The sequence below is a fragment of the Blennius ocellaris genome (assembly GCF_963422515.1).
Source record: "Blennius ocellaris genome assembly, chromosome: 17".
NCBI classification, from domain to species: Eukaryota; Metazoa; Chordata; class Actinopteri; order Blenniiformes; family Blenniidae; genus Blennius; species Blennius ocellaris.
Window position 1 is genome coordinate 9458760 of NC_137666.1, and position 19313 is coordinate 9478072.

At 43.4% G+C, this 19313-nt stretch overlaps 1 protein-coding gene across 1 annotated transcript in view; it reads right to left on the minus strand.

The window, feature by feature from the left end:
- ppp2r3a (protein phosphatase 2, regulatory subunit B'', alpha) overlaps positions 1-7005 on the minus strand; it is a 55178-nt gene extending 48173 nt beyond the window's left edge. Inside the window, exon 1 of the mRNA XM_080512701.1 lies at positions 6888-7005. The gene's annotated coding sequence lies outside the window, so the exon portion shown is untranslated. The remainder of the gene's footprint in view (positions 1-6887) is intronic.
- Positions 7006-19313: the final 12308 nt, after the last annotated feature.

Consider the following 19313-nt stretch of genomic DNA (forward strand, 5'->3'; position numbering starts at 1 on the left):
CAATGGAAGCCAGTCAATGAGCGGCAGAGGGATGATGGGAGATCTGTGAATCAAAGTGTCTGGTTCTTCATCCCTGTCTCACTAATCTTGTACTCTTCCTCCCTCCTCCTCCGTTTTCTTTTATTCGTCCTTACTTCCCTTTTCCCAGGGTGCTTCCCTGAGAGGCTAAAGGTAGCGAGGAGTGGCCACTGGGCACAGTCCACCTCCCACTCACTCATGTATGAATCGCCCCATTGTGGGCCTGTTTCTATTCCTACACTGGAGCCTTCGATTGTCGGAGCCCTCTGTTTGGCCTTTATTTTGACAACAGCATGCAACAGACATGATTGTTGTTCTTTATCTTTAGCCAGTTAAATGCAGCACACTTTCCGAGTCACAAAAACGTGACAGTAAAGGACAAACGTTTATGACCCGTTGAAATTCATGACCTCATAATATCTCTTCATGTTTGTTAATGTTTATTCGGACTTTGTCTATTCTGGTATTTTCTTCACTTAAATACTGTCGATGCAACCAGAAACATTTTTGAGTGTTTCAATTTTGTTCTCAATTATTTTAGATCATGCAATAAAAAAAATACAGCATTTAAAAATATTCTGATTTTAAAACATGGCAAAAACTTAGAATCATCTCATATAAAGTAGTATAAGATTATTCCCATCATCAAGAATCTTATTATGTCAACTAACTCTATTCTTTTCACTGTGTATGTGTGTGTGTGTGTATGTATATATATATATATATATATATATATATATATATATATATTTACATAATTGACGTCATAATTTACTTACAACACATTTCAGAATGTTTAGTTATGGATTCCAACGATATTATGAGATAATCACATCAGCTTTGGCTCAAACCCACACCTCTACTGAGTATCACCATAATCTACCCAGTAGTTTGACCTGGTCCAGCCTCCTCCCCAGCAGGGAGTTCCTGCCTTACGCTGGTTAAGTTTGAAGCCTTTTCCCTCATATCTTTTGAACAGGGATTTTCATCCAGCCGGGGAGTTCGTTTTCAAATATCAGAGAAATCATAAGAAGATCATCCCCCCCCCCCCCCCCCCCCCACCCCCCGTCTGCCTCCTGAAAACAAAACTCCATTCAAGGAAGCTACTTGGAAATGCCATGTTGGGTTCAATGCTCTTCCAGACTGCACCATGAGATATGCAGGCATGAAGGTTACCTGATGGTTGTGATAACCAGGCAGGAGTGTGTAACCTCGATTTATTGAGATGCTGCTCTGTGCCCCCCCGCCCCATCTCCCAATACACCCGCACACACACACACTTCCCACTAACACACTCACACTTTCCCTGTCACGTCTTCATTTTTAGCAGCTGGGAGTGTTACATGTAATATGAGACGACCACCCACACACACACACACACACACACACACACACACACACACACACACACACACACACACACACACACACACACACACACACACACACACACACACACACACACACACACACACACACACACACACACACACACACACACACACACACACACAGAGCTGCTGGGAAATGTGAAGGTGTGTGTCACTTTTAAAGGCCCATGAAGAAGCTCAACACAATAGTGCCTTGTGCTGCTGTGATTAGTAGCTCACAACCTCGAGCTGCTTGTGTGTATGCAAGTGTGGACGAGTGTGTGTGTGTGTGTGTGTGTGTGTGTGTGTGTGTGTGTGTGTGCATGTTTCTACGTTGCACAAACTGAGGCAGGCAAGCACATGTGGGTGCAGGGAGATATAGAACTCACACTCTGCATCAATTAGAGGGCACAAATATGAAAAGTCCAACAGCAGTGGATGGCCTGGTACAGGCTTTAATGCAGCCTTGATTACAGACACACCACACCCTTACACACGCGCACACACACACGTGCACACGCGCGCGCACACACACACACACACACACACACACACACACACACACACACACACACACACACACACACACACACACACACACACACACACACACACACACACACACACACACACACACACACACACACACACACACACACACACACACACACCCAGACGTACTGCCCAGACAAAAACAACAAGTTAGGGTGTGGGCATGATGTAACACATAATTTCACATGAAAGTAATCCAAAAATGAATCTTCATTAAAATTGTGTATGCCACTGGATACTTCCTCTCTTCAAGTGCATCACTTTCTGTCCACACACACAAACTCTCTTTCATACAAAGTGGCAGTTAGAGAGTGAGATTCACTCCGACTTAAATACAGAGGGGATTGTCCCCATGTTAGTTCAAAACCCACTTTCTACCTCTGTTACATAACTCCTGTTTTATGCACTACACTCCTTCTGCAGTATATATTTCCCTGCAGGTCTGTGCTGGTGGGGCTTCCCAAAAGCTTTGCGTGTGCTGAACCGATGAATCTAAATGCAGTATTTTTTCTTGTTTCTACATCATCGATCAAGCATAAACTGTGGCGAGTTGAAAAGCTGCTTACTAATGGTCATATTTTTAGAACTAGTTCAATAAATATTGACCGGATATAGATTTGTGCTTTTTTTTTTTTGCTCAAATGTCCATCAAGCACGTGCATGTTGTGAAGGCAAAAAAACACTCGGCTTCAGATTTAGATGAAGGCGTATTCTCTCACATGAGTCCAGCTTTCAATTATTTAAATCGCCATCAGAAAACTTATCAGGGCGAGATGTAGTAATGAACACCCAAGTCGGTGTAGCAGCTTTTTTTCTTAAAGCCTTGCTGGCTTGTAAACATACACGTTCTCCATTTATATAATTGTGCCGTTATCGAGGGCGAATTCTGTTAAATCTTCATTTAGACAGCTTGGATTTGCTGTTACACTTCTTACGTTTCACATCGAGAGCTGCAAAAGACAATAGGAGTACATACTTTCACCTGGTATCCAATAAAACAAAAGAATGACCTCTGTCGTCGGACTTTGGCTTTCCAGGAAAGTGAAAACTTCTATACCTTTCCATATCACATTCCCTCTGCGCCGTCTCTCCTCACGTTGCCACCAAATATCAGAAACCAGAATATTTTCTCACAGATGATCGAAATCTAAATATAATCTGTTGTTTGTTACATTTGCCTTGGCAACGAGAAATGTGGTATTCGATGTCTGAGACAGGTATAAATAGAGGTGTCACGAACAAGAATGAAACAGGGCGTTCTGAGTCTGCAGTTTGTGATTCAGCCCACTGATCCAACCTACAACGGTCTGCACTGAACCACCAAAACCACAGACATTACTCCATTACATCAGGACACTCCCAAATGTGCTCCAGTCGGATATCGTTGCTAGGCACTCACTGTCCTTCCACACTCGTGTGAGAAATAGATAAAACCCGGATTAATATCACACATGAGTGCACGCCCAATGAGACACACACACATACACACACACACAGGCGCACGCACACAAAGCTGGGAACAACAAGCACCTGTGAAAAGACGCACATCTGTGAGGGGACAGTGGGAAACCATCGATTGCATAAGTACAGCTCCAAAACAGAGACAGACTGCCGCCAACCACTACACCCACCAACTTTCTATTCAAGCAGAGAGGAAGTAGATAATCAGTGAACTTGTCCGGGAGTGAGAATCAAATAAATTAAACAACTTATTCTGCAATGTGTATTAAAAAGGAAAAAAAAAATGTGGATAAGGGAATTTAAGACCGTGACAAAGAGTAAATGAATGAAGAAGTGGAAAAAGTTCCTACTGTCATCATCTATGTTTAAAATAAAAAACAATACAGTCTTAGACACTGATGGGAAGCAGTGAAACTACAGCTGCTGCTGATCAATGATGGGAGGCGGATGCAAACTGCGTGGATTCCCTCTCTCGCCGCTAAAGTGTGAATTTACTAATTTCCCCCCTGTGGGTTGAGGCTCTTGGATAAGCTTACACCCAGCATGGATGTCAGGCCCCCGAGCTATTTGAACATCATGTTTCACACCGGGAAAGCTTTGTTCGGTTCAACCGTGACGAGGAGCGAGGCATGTACGTTTCTTTTTGGCTCTCCAGATATCACAACGTCAAGAACTTTTTTTTCTTTTCCCGCCTCCGACTCCAATCTGCTTTTACCTCAACATGCAAACACGCACATCGCAACTCGTTTTTGTGGCGATCAATACTCTCTTTACGTTTTTGGAATCAATAAATACAAAACGTGTAATAAGGTGACATCTTGTTTTGTCTGAAACAGCAATTTTTTTTGACATCTGAGATAAATTACAGTAATTAGGATGTACAGAGTGTAGTGGCTTGCTCTCAAAGCTCGAAGGTCATCCCTTTGATTCCAGGTTGGGCTCATGTGGCACTTTGTGTAGAGCTTGCATGGCTTCCCTGTGCATGTGATACTCACTCTCTCTCTCTCTCTCTCTCACTCTCTGGATTTGCCCCTCAATGGACTGATGACCAATCCAGTTTTTTCAGCATCAGCTGGGACCAGCTCCAGTGCCCTTGAGTTGGATGAAGCCATAGAGAAGATGGATGGATGATTCATCATTATCATAATGCTTTTTTTTTTTTCAATTAAATGTGTGAGTGAGTATTCATCCGTCTCTCTCGGTTAGTGGCCTTTTGACATAGCGTAGGCAGATATAGGCTCTGGGCCCCTACGGCCATACTATTGGATAAAGCATATAGAAATTGGATGGATAGCATTTAATTACTGGAGCAGTGCAAGTACCAATAGAGCCTATTTGAAATATGAATTGGATTTATATTTTAATTAGTCACGGGAGATCACAAGATTTTCCAGTGTGACTTATTCATACTCATCACAGTGTTACTATTCCAGAATTATGACAAACTTGCCCTCGTCTTAATCCGTTTACCTGAAGTCTCTAAAGTGTAACTTAATAAACCAGTCAGTTTCATGAAGCAAGATAATCGGATTCTGACTATAAAAAGATGGTTATATTTAGCATACATAATCCTTGAGATTTGATTGTGGAAAAACAGCCATACCAATGCATTCCTACAATCGCAACATTACAAATTACAACAAAGCAGCAAATCAGCATTTTTGAGAAGCTACAGGATAAAGTTTATTGCATTTTTCTAAAAACTCATAGTGATCAAATTCCTTCAACTGTCGAATCTTTTTAAGTGAGACATTTATTGTGAAGTCTATCTGTGCTTGCCTTGACTTAATAGTGATGGCGAGTGCGGTGTGGGCTTTGGTTAAGAGGGTCTGTAGTTGGTGACATGGCACACACACGCACACGCACACGCACATGCACACACACACACATACATACAACACACGCGCAGCAACTTCCACATTCCCCACAGTTCATGCAGATCAGTCTTTGTGGCCTTTCAAGAGTTAGTGTGTCCAGCTGAGCTCAAGTTACTGCAGACAAGATCCTCTCATTCTTTCACACACATACACACACACATGCACGCACATTCAAGCATCCATCATCTTACAGACACATGCAGAGCCGCTCAGTGAGCAACAAGAGAGAATTCACTCTCTGTTAATAAAACAGTATTTGTTAAATCCTTGTAGCGGAGTGTGTTACTTTAAGGACACGTTTTTGTAGAACTGATCGCTTGGCATTAAGTAAAAAGGGCATGATATGTGAAAGACACAAACAATGGTTACTTTCCTGCAATAGCTAATATATTCAACTTGAAAAACTTGAATTTCTTTAATTACAAATACCTGTGAGCAGGTAATTCAAAAACCAAAACAAATGGACCCACATGCAAACACAAACACAAACTCAACCCAGCACAGGAAAGCAATAAAATAAAAAAAAACAACAACAACAAAATGAGGAAACTGATGCAAGGAAGGGACACATCCATTAGTGTCAACATCAAGGAGACAGGAACGCTCTAAGTTGAGAACACATCCTCACAGTGGCATGTCTCTTCTATTTGTGGAGCTTTGAAATACAACGAATTTCAGGGTAATGAGCAACAGGCATTAAACTGACTGAAGATGTCCCTCAAAGTGTGTGTGTGTGTGTGTGTGTGTGTGTGTGTGTGTGTGTGTGTGTGTGTGTGTGTGTGTGTGTGTGTGTGTGTGTGTGTGTGTGTGTGTGTGTGTGTGTGTGTGTGTGTGTGTGTGTGTGTGTGTGTGTGTGTGTGTGTGTGTGTGTGTGTGTGTGTGTGTGTGTCATCTATTCTAGGAGAATTCCAGAGGGGAGACCCTGTGACTGACCCCCACCTCACAAGATCTTACAGGATATCACCACTTGGAGACACATACACACACGCACACACACACACACATAATGGGTGGGTTGAAGGACATACATACACACGCACACAGGGGGAAAACAGTAGCGATAAAGTGCAAGCAACACGTGTGTATGTAAACATCAGGTGGTGTTTTCAAAACACAATTTGGATCAAGATGCCTCTCTAATTCTTTGCATACAAAAACTTGCTTTACAAACACAAGTTGTCCCAACAACAACAATCCCCTCACACAAACAATGTATCCTCTGAAACTCCCATCATATGGGCAGTGCTTTGCAAACAACAATAGCAGAACGGCCACTAGAGAAGAGTAGATATTTATAATCTGAATACTTTAGATTGACCCGCATGAAGTAACTATGGCTGTATCTTTACAGACCTGCTACACCCCCCCACCACACACACACACATCTCCAAACTTCCTTCACACCACTGGTGGCACGCGCGCACGGACGCACGCACCATTACGCGCGCGCAAATACAAATACTTACAATAAACACCGCCCTGGTTATTTAAAATACAATTTTTTTTTTTAATTAACACGTTACAGGCGGTGCCCCCGCGATGGTAAGATGCACGGTAAAGTTTAAGCCGGCGGGGGGAAGAAACAGTAATATTGACACCATTGCCTTACCTCTTTCTCCTCCTCCTCACTCCTCCTGCTTCTCCCGCGTCTCCTGCTCCTGCGGCTCCAGCCGTCTCCAAACTCTGTCACGACGAGGCTCGACGCAGTCTGCGGAACCAGACGTACGGTTCTTCTGTAACCGGGGACGAGCGGAGAGAGTAAAACCGGGGAAGGAAGGAAGGAGGAGGCGGGGGGGTTGATCCAGCGCGCGGCGGCTCCGCGTGTGTAACTGGAGGGGGGGGGGGGGGATAGATGAGTGCGTGTGTGTGACAGCTCATGGAGAGAATGAGCATATTAGAGAGGAGAAACAGGGGAACTTAGTGGGGGGAGTTCCCGTTTCGCAGAGCGGCGGGGCGGGGGCTCCGGGAGACTGACAGCACCGAGCAGCGTTTACGTTCACAGCTCGTCGGAGTGTCCAGCTGGAACACACGTCCAGCCCAGGTGTGCTTTTTTTTTTTTTTTTTTTTACATCCCACTACCTACATTTAGTCCTATTTCTTCCATCTCTGTGCTCCAGGCGTAAAGATGGCACTGCATTTTTTTTTTCATTCAGTCAACGTCTCAAAGAATTGATCCAACACGAAATGTTATAGGATTGAATTAATGAGCCATCATGAGTAAATTATGAGCGTAATTATGTCCCATTTTCTCAACGCGTTAATAGTTAAGAAGAAGACAAACCCCTGCATGAATCAGCAAAGCTGTGCGGTGGTGCGGCTTTTTCTTTTCTTCGAGGACTTTGGATGTTCTCCCTTTTGTGTGCGAGGGGTTTTTCTCTCCCACAGTCCAACAACATGTGTTTTAGGTTCATTTGTGAATGCTAAGTTCTCCCTTTGTGTGAATGTGATTGTTTCTGTCTGTGTTTAGCTCTTTGGCGGACTGGCCCACGTGGGATGAGCAAAAGATGTTCTTCCTATCAATCCCACAGAAAATCCAAAGTGTCGAAAACGTTTTCCAGTTTTGTACGTTTTTGACGATGGTAGATATTTTCATAATTTCATTTTCTCACTGGAGGTTGACTCTTGTCTAACCTGTGGGCTTAGAGGTCTTCCAGAATGGAGTTCACTGTGTGAGTGTGTGCTCCAATTACATCCCCTAATCCAAAGACATTAAAATGTGTCTTCAAACTAACCACAGGTCTGTTTGCCCTGTGATGGACTGGCCAATTAGTCCAGGGTGAAGCCTTTACCCAATGGAAGCTGGGGACCGGCTCCGGCCCCCTGCAGCCTTTAATAGAGAAATAAAGTGCAGGAGTCAGATGGATGGTTATACAATGTCCAGTTTCCCCCTGGGAACCTGAATTGAGCCAAGCAGCACCGATAATGGACCGATGGCTGGCATGCTGGCGGTGACGCCAACGGAGAGCGTGCTGATGCATGATCTCCTCTACACTTTCCATGATCAGTCTTTTCCGCCCCTTCAAACCTTCACACAGTTCCAGCTCACACTCCCGTGAGCATGCTCATGGTTCAGTGTCTTGCTCAAGGACACTTTGACGGCCAAATAGAGACGAGGGGTTGAACTGACAACATCTGGAGTGGAAGAAGACACTTTCCCAACTGAGCCACAGCTCCCAAAAGGTTTCCAGGATCTGTTTTGTTTATTAATTTACTTTTTGTTGTCCTGCTGCTGGTTACTTGTGCTATTCAAAACTCCTCTGTGTTTTCATAAAAAGACACTCAGACTGTCATACACTATCCAAATTGTGCCAACAATCGACTGCTGGGTCCTTATTTTTGAGCTGGACATCTTTTTAACGCACACATGTCAATTTTCTAATATGCAAAAAGAGATATTTCCTTTTGTTCGCTAAACATTTCATTTGTATTTGTCAAACACACCAAAACATATTCTCACTTGCACTCAACGCATAGATTTCAGCTAAAACCTCATTAAAAAAAATTACCGGGTCATTAATTTAATCATTACATAATTTTTTTTAATGTCATTTATTCAATATTTCCACAGGAGAACAAACATCACATTCAACTTGGTGGAATTTCAAGGGTAATGTAACTTCCCTGTTTTGACGCTTGAAAGGGGAAAATATATATTTTTTTTAATGGCTTGTTTGCTATTGACTTGAACAAGTTGAACCTTCAAATGCTTCAGTGCACAGCAGCCTCAAGAGGCATTTGCTCGAAATTTCAAAAGGCCTGCAAGTAGCAGAGTGAATCAAATAGAATTATGAGAAATGTGTTCAGGGTGTACAGTTTTGATCAATGATCTCTTTCATTAATACCAACTTCACAAGAGTCTGTCCGGGGACTTCACATTTCCACCTTTATGTCATTTTTTGTTGTTGTTTTAATCCACAATAAATAAAATCTGTAAGGTATTGCAAAATTCAAACTTTCATTTTCCGGTGTCAAAAGTTTTACTCTAAAGTGACAACACAGCAGCTTCATTCAGCACATTTCAAGCCTGAGGTCCGATGCTCGCTTGCGGGGTCCCCAACCACGTGAATTATTTGGTGAAACTCTGATTTCGCCCACTGACTAAGACGTGTGAGAATCATGCTGAGGGCCTCTTTCAATGATCAATGAATTATGAATGATTAAATCAGAAATACGGTGTTCCGGAAGGTATCGCACTACACAAGTAAATTGGTGAAGCGTAAGACTTCTCTGTTGGAAATCTGTGTTTCTATGGCGACCAGGTGGAAGGAACCAACATAGAGTGCAGGTTATAATACAGCTTGAGTTTCAAAATGCTAATGGGTTGTAGGACTGTACGGATGTGAAGCTATGTTGGGGTGGAATTCATGCTCTTTCATCCTATCCCATGCTCCCCTGGTGAGGTGCTTTGTAAAATACCCCCGCTTTTAATGTATACCTTTGTTTTTATGAAGCAGTTCAAGCTGCCAAAAAAAAACAGATGCACACGGTATGATGGAAACCTCCCAAAGCAGCTATGACATTTCATCCACCAACACATGTATTGGCATTGGTAATGAGGTGGCTTGTGTTTCCCTTTGTTCTTTGATTCAGTCATATATGTTTGTATCCATTCATCTTCTTCATCCTTTTATCTTTTACACCATTTTATCCCAAAACAGGGTGCATACTTTCAATCTTGTTTCTACACTAAAGTATATTCCGTTGTGCCGCGTGACAATGAGTGGACTTCAGTAGTGCTCCACGTGGTTATATCACATAATCTAAATCAGTCTGTTTTGACGAGCTGCGTTTACTGCGACACTGCATCAATCTTTCTCGGTATGTTTTGTTTGGGGACTCGAAATTTTAATCCACGAGCACACCAATCTGTTCCCCGCAAAACAAGCACACAGCTCCACAGTTCAGTTCAGTAAATGAGCACTTTGGTGTCCAATTCTCTCTAAAGAGTCCACACTCAGTGTTATTCCTACTTTATGTACTAAAAGCCCACAGTTTTGCGGAGTAATAATAGTTAAGCTGTTCGCTGTAGTCAAGGTGACAAGCATGGACTTCACATGCTGAATGAAGCAGACACCTTTAAAACAGAAAATAAGCATTTTTGAAGACAAGACATTTGAGGATTAAAACAAAATGAATTATCGTAATGGCACATAAATTAGCGCAACTTTTTCCTCTCAGAGACTACAGCCCCAGTACAAGCCCCGAGTGAATCCAGTGAACAGGTCAACCATGTGCCGGAGCTTTCTGTCAGCTTAAGGGAGATAAGAATGAAGCTTAACACGCAAGTTCAGAGAGGGAGATGAGAGTGACACGCTCCCATGTATCCAGGACCGGTCACCTCTGCTCCATTTCTTTCTCGGATTCAACGTAAGTTTTCGTCACGTCCTGCAGAACCTCTGGAGTCCAATCAGCCCACTTCCCACACCGGCACCACCTCAACACCAGACGCCGTCAGCAGCAGCAGCGACACCTGCACGATGCACCCATCGCCTCCGTCGACCTGACCTCTCTTTATTAAAATGAAATAGTCACTGTTGGAACTACAGAGCAAAAACTATCACTCACCTGCAGTTTCTGAGACTAACAATCAGAACCGAAGCCAGAAAAACCTCGGGGCGGTCAATTACAAAGAAGTCCGAGTTCACTGTAATGCTCTCTATACTGGTCTTCTTAGCATAGCTGTCAGAATGTTGCAGCTGATTCAGAGCACAGAGACATTTGTCCCATTCTCAGGTCTTTGCATCATCATCATCATCGGCTCTCGTTAAATTGAATGCTGCTACAAATCATCTTCAAAGCTGTGGATGGTGTCTGTGCACGTATTCTGTCCCCGTTTGCTGATTTAAAGCACTTTGAGTTGCCGTGTTTCTAAAACATAATATATATATATATATAAAAGGTTGCCTTGCCTTACACCTCATAAAAAAAAAAAAATCTTTCATGTAATTCATGTAATTAAGATCCATGTTGCAATGAGACGAACTCCCTGGAGGTTTGCATAACATCTGTTATTGAATGCACATGGGTGGAAGCGTCTGATGGGACCTCAGTGTCCTTCATCACCAGTGAGGCTGCAGGCGCTACTTGACCGTGGAAACCACATTTTCAGCAGATGACCCAACAGGATGAAAAAAAAAAAAAAAAAAAACAGCTAAAATGGGATGTCGACTGGGGCTGTGGAGCTGGTGGTGTGAGGTTACCCAACGCCATGAGTCAGAGTGAGACCTGCTGATGGACAATGCACGGCGGATTTCATTTAAAGCGTCCAGGCTCGCAGTCACACCTAAGACCCCCCCCCCCTCCTCCTCCAAATCCTGCAGGAATGTGTCTCCTATAACAACATCAACCAATCACAAGGTTTGCGTCACATGACAAGCACGGACACTTTGTGCGTGTGCGTGTGCGTGTGCGTGTGTGTGTGTGTAATTCTCAATCTTTGTGTGAGACAGTACCTTCTTCTGTCTTCAGGATAAAAATAAGTACACAAAGTCAGTTACAGGAGAAAACTGGTCACTGTTAAAGGAAGAAAAGCAGCCGGAAGAGACAACAAGGAATCCTTTACACATTTTAGATCACTCGATTACTCAACTTACCGTGACGAACAACATTAACGGGAAAACCTCACTGCTTCAATTCACCCAAATGACAATACGTATATCACATGGCATGTCGCCTTAAGAGAGGCGTCTTCCTTTCAGCCTTTGGGAGTGTACGCTTTCCACTTGTACGGTTCTATACCTTCACCTTTCTGTCTGTCCAAAGTGCATGATTTCAAAAGTTCTGCAGTATTGCACAACTGGTATAAAGCTTCTTTTTCTCTCTCTCTCTGTCTCTCTCTTTCTCGCTGCAGGGATTTTTCTGTCAATGTGGTTTTGGTGCAAGTCAGAGCATCCCGTTCTTTACGTTATTCTCGCTACAGTTAGGTCACACTGTCATGCAGAGGCGGCTTTGGGCAGATGAACACATCGAGAACGCGAATGGATTGAAGACCAAAGAGTTGCCTGGTGATACTTGGCTGTCTGTGCGCTTAGAAATGTTCATTTGAAACCGTAACAATGGCAATGTTTCCATGGACACAAAGATGAAGAGACGAACACGACAAGTGCTCCATCCAAGTAGATGCCGAAGCAATGAATATCCGGGGCCGTCCAACAGCGCGACCACAGGGACGTTTCTCAATCGTGTCACTCTTTTTTTTAAACTAATGTCTTTCTTGAACAATATGTGAGACCATATTGATCACTATGAATAAGACAGGATTACTTTATTCCTCAGACGCCCAGTGCTGGGTCCAGTAAGCACTGATGGATATAATAAATTATACTTACTCACATTACTGTATCCACCCATCATTTCTTTAAACTGCTTTATCCACACACTTGTAATTAAACAATATTTTTCAGGGATTTGTATTTAATGCACAACTTGTATTTTTGTCAAGTATGCCACATGAATACTCAACTTGTATTGTTGTATATATTCAAACCTTTCCAACATGTTTGTAGCAGATAATCGTATTGATTTGCCTCTTTCATATCTAGAATTGTTAACTCTTTTAGCAATGTAAATTGAATCAGGCCATGTGCTATTTTATTTTTAGCACAATACTATTTCTCAAGTGTATTTTTAAATTTCAAAACGAGAGATATTAAACTCTTTGTTTCCTGAAAAATGACAATGAATTGTATTCTGATTCTGATGTAGCATGGTCATTTTAGTCGTACTTGCCAAAGTGTGATAGATCGTTGAGGGCAGTATAACTCTAAAGTCCCTGTCAACGATTGTCGTTCACACCAACACAAATTCATTAAGTTGCTTAGAATTAATCTATTTACCATACATTGAGCTTCAGGGCCACTGAACACTCGTGAAATGTGAACTGTTTATTAGAGAACTAGGCTATCGCAGTAATGACTGATTATGTCATGTTCTTTGCAGTCTGAGAGAAATGGTCACAAGAAAGACTAATTTGGCAACAACTTGCCAGTGATGTTAATTTTGTTCCACAACAAAAGTCATATTGAGCTCTGCTAAGTTTTCACAGTGAAATCTGAGGCGCAGTGTGGCAAATTTGGCCCAGAGAAAAGAAAAGCACCTGAAATAACTTAAAAAAAAAAAAAAAAAAAATGTCCTGGCCATCCTGACCCAGTGAGAGGAGAGCTGCACAACGGGGCTGAAAACGAGACGGAGGGGAGCGGGCCGCAGGGATAAAAAGAAAAGGCAATGAGGGTGCTGACACATCCTGACAAAATGCAACAGGGAGTGTCACTCAGCACCTAACACACCAGCAAAGATGGAGTGCGCACGCGCGCACACACACACACACACACACACACACACACACACACACACACACACACACACACACACACACACACACACACACACACACACACACACACACACACACACACACACACACACACACACACACACACACACACACACTCATTCGTGCACCACAAGAGAACTTTGCCTTGAGGACCAGACACCTGGATCTGAGCTTTGACTGAAAGCAACTGATGCCAGAAATACAGCCTTACATAAAGTGCCAAGGACAACCAGGTCACACACGCACACACACACACACACACACACACACACACACGCGCACCACCGTTAGACTATTTAGGCCTGAATCTGGCAGACGGAGATGAGCTTATTACTAAACCAAAGTTAATAAAACTCTTGACCGCACAGACATTGTTACAAGGTGAACATGAATGTCAAACTCTTCCACATGTTCGGGTGATTTGGCTTTCGTCTCCACTCAGAAACTTTAATGCAATGGGATGAGTCTTATTGGAATGTTGCATGATACCAGCTGTCTAAACTGGCTCCTTTCTCCAGACCGAGACTCCATCTTCCCTCACCCTTACAGCGAGTCCAAAACCTCTCGCCTCTGTGCGTTATTTCGCCAACGGGAACCCCACGAGCCACAACCTCTGATTTATTTGCATTTGAAACGCCGATTACTGGCATATTCGCCGCGCGGATACACATTTGTGGAGATGACCTTTGCCATATGGCGGACGATCTGCATGTTTATCCGTGAATCTTCTCTGGTTGCTGCCTACCGCATCACTCACACCCTTTCGCCACCGCAACAGCTGCCTCTTGTCAACGTTGCTCTGCAGCAGCTGAGGACGAGGGGAGGAGTGCAAAACCACGTTTAACAGCCTTGGTTCTGGCCAAAGGGGATGCGAGGGGAGGGAGTGGGAGATGGAGATGTGGGGAGTGGGGGGGGGGGGGGGGGGGGGGGGGGGGGGTTGGTTAACGGAACATCAGGATCTCATTTAGACCAGAGAAAGGCTCAAGGGATTGGGACTGGGGCGTCGGCTGAGTATGCAGGGAGGTCATGTGTGCATGCGTGTTCATCCGCATGCTTTTTAACGCGAGTTCAGTCACAGACGTTGTGTCGATCCCTGCTGCCTTATTTATCTCTCATACGGGTTGTTTATGTTTGCCACCGTGTCCATCAAAGAGCCATGCCGAGGTTTGTGCGAGGTTGCCTCCGTCTCCCCTTGGCAGAACAGTACGGGACTGTCCTCGTGCGGGCTAAAGGTCGGGGGCTGAGTCATGCCGTTGTCCACATCAGTGTGACATCTGCCCTTTGACCCTGCTGTGTCCCCTCCAGCTGCCAGCCTGATGGGTTTTTTTTTTCCGAACCGTGGGGGCCGCATGAACTGAGAAACCCCAACGCACGATCTGCAGCAAGCCACTGTGGAAGGAGCGCGCCATCCATCTTCCTCAGCATCCACGGGAGACCAGTGGAAAACTGGAGTCTGAGGAGGGATGTGGAGCCAGCCTTGAAGTTGCTGCTGAGAAGACTTACTTCACGGTGAAAAAAAAAAAAAAAAAGGAGGTTTTTTTTGGGGGGGGGGGGGTTTCAAAAGTGGTTATAGTTCCTCCGATCAGGTCATACTTCATGATGAAACGTTTTCATTCATTCATCAAGTCATTGTTAGTCAGAGCTCATCTTTGCCATTGGCGAGCTTGTGTGGGCATTTACCTTAGAGAAGCGTTGGAAAAAGTGATCTTACAATGACTAAGAGTAGAATGAGTGAAAAAAATGCGAAAACAACAGATTTTCGATGACACATTTTGTGTGTGTTCACAATGACACCAACATCTGCTTTTGTTACTGCCTCCACACTGAAAGCCAGTGTAACTATGATATCATCAGGTATTTTTCATGCGATGGCAACAAATAAGGACAAATCAGTCTGCACAATGATGAGTTTATCAAAGGCATCTATTCACACAGTGTTCATATTTGTCTACAAAAAAAAAAAAGAATCCCAGTATCCCGTCAAGTCATATGTAGGAGAAAAATAAAAACGACAATAGACAATGAACAAATAAAAAATAAACAATTTCACATTTCAAAGATCTCACCAACAGCAGAGCAAACAACCAATTATTCAGCTAATTATTTGAACGCATTACACCAACAACAGCACGCTTCCCAGCACAAAGACAAACCCACTTCTGTTCCCCTTCCTTTCTGACACAACAACTTGCATTTTGCAGAGGACAGAATTACCAACAGGTTGTTGTTTGTCATTTCAGAAATAGAGTCTGTGTTGCAGCTGAAGCACCAACTGGCCTCCGAATCCATGACATCCCTGAATACCACCATGCAATACTGTCACTGTGCAATTGTCCAGTCGCATGTATTTGAAATATTAGATTGGCAAAGACATTTACCTTAAAACACGACCTAATCTTTGGCCTTGTTCTTTTCCAGACTTTCTCTTCTGCCTCATAACGTGGTTAATGGATATACCTGCGGTTGGACCGCCTGTGGGGAGAAAAGTGGAAGGTGCCAGCAACAGAACACGCAGACACACACTAATAGCCTATCCGGTCGTGACATGCTCTCTGCTAAAAGTTTGTGTACATTCCTGCTCTGTAATGTAGAACTGTGGCAGTCATGTTTTGTGCTCATTGAAGCAGATTCAGCCTTTCTTCAGAGTCGCAAAGAGGATGTTTCTGAAACGCCGCACTTCACTATCTACATGAACAGCATTGTCAAGTCACACTCATTATATCACATATTGGTCTGAGACTCCCGTATCCCATTTTCAATCATTTGAATTGAGAGTAAAACAGATGATGTTTTATATTACGGCAGAGGGGCAGCTGACAAAGAAAAGTGAACTAAAACAAAACTGTTGGAGCCATTTCCTGGTGGTGAGAAATGTTCCTTCTTCATTTCTTTATTTCCTGACTCTTTTATCCAACTTAGAGGGTTGGAGCCGATATTAGCTGACATTTTGAAAGACAAGGTGTCGCCTGAACAGTTCGCTGTTACTTTACAGGACAAACACAGAGACGGACACAAACTGTTCCTTCAAACAACTTAGGAGAAACTCCTAGAGCACACAGGGAGAACGTGCAAAACTAGAAATCACCTTGGAATATTGTATAAAAAATAAAATCATATATGGAATTGTTAAGATTATTTTCTCTTTCAAACGCAAAAAAAAAGTTACTGAGAATACTTCAAACACGACAGATGAAGTTCAGCCATCACTGATTGTGTTGTTTGTCACAAAGAAGATTGACTTTTGAAAACTTCCATCAAAGATGAAGATTGCAACAATTTGGGGGATCTTGAAGGAGTTTCTCTAAATGAAAGTAGTGAACACAGCGTGAACAGAAAAAAACTGAGTGAAATCCAACATGTGTACCTGCATTCGCTTCTCCCACAGCAGTTGTCCAGACTCTGCCAGCATCCCGGTTGAATCGTTTCTCTCCCTCAGACATTCCTGATTTCACATGGACTGATTCTGCCACATCAACAAGATGCACATTATCTTTGCTGAACGCTTCAGTGTTTGATTTCACACATTTTCTGCATATCAGCATATGATTTGCAGTGGACCGTTATAAAATGTAGTTGTGTATTGATAGAGTCATCATCCAAGTTAGCTATCTAAGTAACAACTGAGGAACCAGACGGGACTGTCTGAAATGGAAAACCTCCATTTCTGCCTCATGCGTTTAGTCATGTTAAATGACCATAAGTGTAATTCCAGTCAGCGACACAAGAGAGGGGCCCTCGCTCTGCCCTCCATACCACAGACTGGAGGGAGACGCCAGGCCAACACACAGGAGGGAGGGAGCAAGGGGGCAGGAAGAGGGAATTTTAATGCACACTACTTTGCACCGTACACACGCACCCTCTTGCACACACACACACACACACCCACGAAAGCACATATATCACATTTACAATTTAAGCTTTCTGCTGACGCCCTCGTTCACGGGGATTTTTTGGAAAGGGAGCAAGTATGGCATCTGCGTCTGACTTCAAGTGATGTTTGCGAGAGCAACACTGACCCCACGAAGCATTCAGGAATTCAACATGACTGCAGAACGTTTGTGGCATTGTGCGTCACGAGTAACCGTAGATGCAATCAGACTGAACCGCATCAGTTGCATCGGTAGCAAATTACGATGACCGGGGGGGAAGAAAAAACCTGACGAATTAAGAAGCACAATCCGCTTCCTGCAGCGTTTTCATGTTCTCACATGAAAGACCCTAAAGTAACCGTACCAGCCCAGCACAGTGTTACGGCCGTGGCACTGGTAGAGCTCATTGTCTCTCAAGTAGAAGGTTGCAGGTTCAGTTTGGTCCTTGAGCAAGATGTTGAACCCCGAAATGGTCCACATGGCTGGATTGGCCGCTTCGCATGACATTTGTATGTCTGAATGTGACTTACAGTGTAAACTGATCTGAGGGCTGCTGAAGCACTTTCATGGTGTAGGAGATATTAAATCCATTTGATACAATGTTAAAAACCTAACATGTGATCTCTGTTTATTCACATATTTCCACTTAAAATACTTCAAAGAGGGGGGGGGGGATGTCATGCATTCGGTTGGCAGTAGCCAATCACACTGGGTGACACGTTCATGGAACTGACACACACACACAAAATTAATACATTCAATATAATAATTATGACAATTATTTGGTATAAATCAAGTAAAACTTTGAATTCAATCTACAAAGAACTCGGCAAATGCAGGTTTGGGCCTTTATTATGTTTTTTTTTTAATTATATCAAGCAATAGGAGGAGAGATGCATCAGTAATTGGAAGATTGTGGAACAACTGTGAAAAGGAAATGTCAGGAGGCCGAACTTGATAGAACCGGCAGCATATTGACAGACTAAAACCACAGCTTGTAAGTTTCACACTTTTGTGTGCTAATTAGTGAGCGCTATGGCAGCTAAGATACCGAAGCATTTCTTTTTTCTTTTTTTAAATTCCCATATTCACCATGATCAGCTTTTAAAAATGAAGACGTCAGTATGGTTGATTTCTAGCGATCCATCCATTTATCTTCTATGCTGCTTTATAGAGCTAAATGTTTGTTTGCAGGGTTCTGAGGCCAGCTGATTAAGCGTTAAGGCAGGGCACACCAGTCACAGAGCTGGAGATGGTTGATTGGGGCAGTAGATTCCTGGCTGCACAAACAAGCTCACATAAAGTGACCCTTGTTAACCTGCTAAACTGTGGTCCTGCGCCCCCCCTGCAAATGTACAACCTGCCGCCACCTTCTCCCGACAACTTCACTGCTTTTCCAAAAGACCTAATCTGACATGGTCTGGTTGTTTCCAGCGACTGTTTTGGAAAACCAGCCCAGTGCTTAGGTCAGATCCACATCAGGTCACATGTTTGTTTACATTCTCAAAGAAAGGCTACGAGAGACAGACTGTGGCCATTTAAAAGTTGAACCGTGGGACGACAAACAGATAAATAGCAGAGGAAGAGATCAAATGAGGAAAAATGGTGCCACAAAAGGCCTTTTCACCTGTATACAACAGCTGGCTCGGACACCATTGATCACACTGTGCTGCTACTTTTTTTTTTTGATTTCTGAGGCACTGACCCAGATTCAGGCCAATGTTGAAAATCACTCCGAGGATGTCACTGTGGCCTCAGTGGTCTCAGACAGACATCGTATAACTATCCTCCGTTCTTGCTGGGGATATTCATGACTCACCTCCCCTCACTGAAC